Source organism: Saccopteryx leptura, chromosome 10 (assembly GCF_036850995.1).
Source record: "Saccopteryx leptura isolate mSacLep1 chromosome 10, mSacLep1_pri_phased_curated, whole genome shotgun sequence".
In the NCBI taxonomy this organism is placed as follows: Eukaryota; Metazoa; Chordata; class Mammalia; order Chiroptera; family Emballonuridae; genus Saccopteryx; species Saccopteryx leptura.
The window spans coordinates 32,740,737-32,745,287 of record NC_089512.1 but is presented as its reverse complement, the minus strand read 5'-3'; the positions used below and the strand labels follow the sequence as shown (position 1 = coordinate 32,745,287).

At 37.1% G+C, this 4,551-nt stretch overlaps 1 non-coding gene across 1 annotated transcript; it reads right to left on the bottom strand.

Annotated features, from left to right (window-relative positions):
• Window positions 1-327: 327 nt before the first annotated feature.
• TRNAT-AGU (transfer RNA threonine (anticodon AGU)) lies at window positions 328-403 on the bottom strand. The gene has a single exon. It is a non-coding gene; the product is annotated as a tRNA-Thr (tRNA).
• Window positions 404-4,551: the final 4,148 nt, after the last annotated feature.

Sequence of the window (4,551 nt, the reverse complement as noted above, 5' to 3'; positions counted from 1 at the left end):
TTTTGTTTTTTGTTTTTTTCTTTTTTTTCTGAAGCTGGAAACAAGGAGAGACAGTCAGACAGACTCCCGCATGCGCCCGACCGGGATCCACCCGGTACGTCCACCAGGGGCGACGCTCTGCCCACCAGGGGGCGATGCTCTGCCCATCCTGGGCGTCGCCATATTGCGACCAGAGCCACTCTAGCGCCTGGGGCAGAGGCCAAGGAGCCATCCCCAGCGCCTGGGCCATCTTTGCTCCAATGGAGCCTTGGCTGCGGGAGGGGAAGAGAGAGACAGAGAGGAAAGCGCGGCGGAGGGGTGGAGAAGCAAATGGGCGCTTCTCCCATGTGCCCTGGCCGGGAATCGAACCCGGGTCCTCCGCACACTAGGCCGACGCTCTACCGCTGAGCCAACTGGCCAGGGCGACAACACGTTTTAACGTGTTTATTTGGCGCATGTGTGCCTCTCTATTTTTATCATTTAATGTATACATACTGACGTAGCAAATTAACTAAAACAAAGTTGATTCACGTTAGTCTTATGTGTGAAGCGATAGTGTATCCATGGCTACTAATAAAGTTCATTTACGCCACTGTAATTTTTATGAATTTCAACAAGGAAGAAATGTACAGAAGCATGCCTGTCGCATCCACCATATTCCCCGGACTTAGGACCCTCCGACTATCACTTGTTTTTGTCGTTACAAAATTTTTTGAAGGGCAAAAAATTCAAAAATGAAGAAGATATCAAACAAGCACTGGTTCAATTTTTCACATCAAAAGATAAAACATTTTTCAAAAATGGGATATACAAATTACCCTCACACTGGCAAGAAATCATTAATAATAATGGCAATTATATTATTTAATAAAGTTTATTGACGGTAAGGAAAATTTGTATTTTGTTTTATTCCAAAAATGGACAGAACTTTTTGGTAGCCCTTATACATCACTTCTGCTTCATTCTGTTAGTCAAAGCCATTCATAGGGTCAGCCCAGTTTTAAGGGGAGACAGATACAAATGTACTCCTAGAAATGGGAATACTGGATGGAAGCATATGTATATTTTAAGGCTCATGATAACATTATCAAATTGTCACTTCCAAAATTTGTACCAAGGTACAATCGCCCCCTCAGCAGCATATAAGAGCATGTATTTCACCACTCAAATGACAACCCTTAGCAGATTCATAGGATTAAAAATTGTTGTTTTAAGAGCTTAAACTTTTTCATACACTTATTGGCCATTAAAATATTTTAAGTACATGAAATATATATGGCATTAAGAATTATGATACAGCATGCATACTTATACTACCACATAGTTTAGTAAAAAACATCTTACTGTGAAATGTCCTATGAATTCTTCTCAGATTCCAGTTCCATCTCTCCCTACCAAAAGTAACAATCATGCCTGACCTGTGGTGGCGCAGTGGATAAAGCATCGACCTGGAAATGCTGAGGTCGCCGGTTCGAAACCCTGGGCTTGCCTGGTCAAGGCACATATGGGAGTTGATGCTTCCTGCTCCTCCCCCCTTCTCTCTCTCTCTCTCTCCTCTCTAAAAATGAATAAATAAAATAAAAAAATTTAAAAAAAGTAACAATCATTTTGAATTTTTTGTTTATATTCCCTTGCCCTTACTTTTTCAGCTTTATTGAGGTATAATTGACTAATAAAGTACATATTTAAAGTGTACAGCATGATGATTAGATATATGGTACATAGATATACGTTGTGAGAGGATTCCCTCCATCAAGTTAACGCATCCATCACATCATGCATATTTACTTTGCCTTTATACAATTCATACACGGTACAACAAACCCATTTAAAGTGTACAATTGAATGGCTTTTAGTACATCACAGAGTTGTACAACCATCACCACAATAAATTTTAGAGCAATTTATTACCCTCCCCCCAAATCTCTGTGTCCTTTAGCAGTTATTTCTCCATTTCTCCCTTTGTCCTGTCCCCACCCTAGGCAACCATTAATCAACCTTATGTCTATTTAAATTTGCTTACTTGGAGTATTTCATATAAATGGAATAATACAATACATGGTTTTTGTGACTGGCTTCTTTCACTTAGTATAATGTTTTCAAGATTCACTTACATTGTAGTCTATATCTCATTCTTTTTTATTGCTGAAAACTAGTCTACTGTACGGGCATACCATATTTTATTTTTGCATTCCTGTGTTGATGGCCATTTAAGTTGTTTCTATTTTTTAACTTTTATGAATAATGCTGCTATGAACATTTGTGTATAAATTTTCTGTGGATTCTGTTTTTATTTCTCTTAGAGTGTCTCAATACCTACAAGTGGAATTGCTGGGTCACATGGTAACTCCATATTTAACCTTTTGAGGAACTGCCTGGCTGTTTTCCAAAGTGACTGCCATATTATAAATACATTCCCCTCAGAAGTATATGAGGGTTAACTTCTCCACACCCTACTGACACTTGGTATTATCTGCCTTTTTGACTATAGCCATCTAGCAGATAGGAAGTGGTATCTCATAGTTTTGATTTACATTTCACTGATGACTGATGGTGTTGAGCATCTTTTCACATTCTTATTTGTCCTTCTTTAGTGATACTTCAAGCATGTTTCTGTTTTTAAATAATATATTGATTAGTTTTTACATGTTTTGAAATTTACATTAATAGAATTCTTTATGCAAGTATGATGTATGTAGGTATACATCCTTCTATGAGATACTTATTTATTAACTTGAACACTTTTCAAGTTCATCCATATTGATGCATGTGGCTGTAGTTTATTTCTACTTCTGTGTAGTATTCCCTTGTGTTTATATAGCACAGAAAATTTATTCATTTTTCTATTAATGGCCATTTGGGTTATTTCCAAAGTTTTTGGCATTATATACAAAGCTGCTATGAATATTCTTGTACACAGATGCAAGAATTTTTCTAGGGCATATATAGAAGTGGAATTTTGGGGTCATAATATGAACAAAGGTTTACCACTACTAGATAATATCAAGTTGTCTTCCAATATGGTGTGTCAATTCACACTCTCCCAACAGTGTTTGAGACTTTCTCTTGCTCCATAATCTTTCCAACATTAGACATTATCAGATTTCTTAATCTTTGTGAATTTGTAAGAGGGAAATTATATACAATATGTTCTTGATTACAGTAAGATTGAGAATCTTTTCACATGTTTATGGGCCATTCATATTTTTTTCTTCTCTGAAGTGCCTGTCTTTAGTAAATTTTTAAGTCATGTTGTTTGTCTTGTTCTTATTGATTTGTGGAAGTTCTTTTTATAGGATGAATACTGAGACTGTCATGTTGTGTATATTGCAAAGATTCCAAATTCTGATCTCTCTTTTTATTCTTTTCAGTATCTTTTAATAGACAAAAATTCTTAATTTTAATATAACTAAGTCTAGGATCATGTTATATGAGTTTTTTGTGCCTTTTTGTATCTTATTAAATAAATCTTTTTTTACTTCAAGGGCATAAATATGTATTTCTATATTGTCTTCTATGTACTTTGTGTATGTCTGCATTTCATATTTAAATGTTTGCTTGACCAGGAGTTGATTTGATGTATAGTATGAGAAAGTGTGTGTGGTGTAGAATAGACAGCAACCATCCCAGCACAATAGAAGAGTCCATTCTTTCCCCACTGATCTGTTTCACCAATTCTGCCATCTATCTACCATCTGCATCAGTGTAGATCTCTCTCTAGGCTATTTTTTTCCATTGGATTTTTTGTGTATTCTTGTTTCAATACTATAGTGTTTTGACAACTATATCTTTATAATATATACTTTTTTCTTTTTTTAATCTTATTTTATTAATTTTAATGCAGTGACATTGATAAATCAGGGTACATATGTTCTGAGAAAACATCTCCAGATTATTTTGACCTTTGATTATGCTGCATACCCCTCACTCAAAGTCAAATCGTCCTCTGTCACCTTCCATCTGGTTTTCTTTGTGCCCCTACCCTCCCCCCACTCCCTCCCTCTCCTTCCTTGCCCCCTCCCCACCCCTCCACCCCACTCCCTGTGACCATCACATTCTTGTCCATGTCTCTGAGTCTCATTTTTATGTCCCTTCTATGTATGGATTCATCTTAGTTTTTTTTTTTTTTTCTGATTTACTTATTTCACTTCGTATAATGTTGTCAAGGTCCATCCATGTTATTGTAAATGATCCGATGTCATCATTTCTTATGGCTGAGTAGTATTCCATAGTATATATGTACCAAAGCTTTTTAATCCACTCGTCCTCTGACGGACACTTGGGCTGTTTCCAGATCTTCGCTATTGTGAACAATGCTGCTATAAACATGGGGGTGCATTTCTCCTTCTGGAACCATTCTATGGTGTCCTTGGGGTATATTCCTAAAAGTGGGATGGCTGGGTCAAAAGGCAGTTCAATTTTCAATTTTTTGAGGAATCTCCATACTGTTTTCCACAGAGGCTGCACCAGTCTGCATTCCCACCAGCAATGCAGGAGGGTTCCCTTTTCTCCACATGCTCGTCAGCACTTATTCTGTGTTGTTTTGTTGATGAGCGCCATTCCAACCGGTGT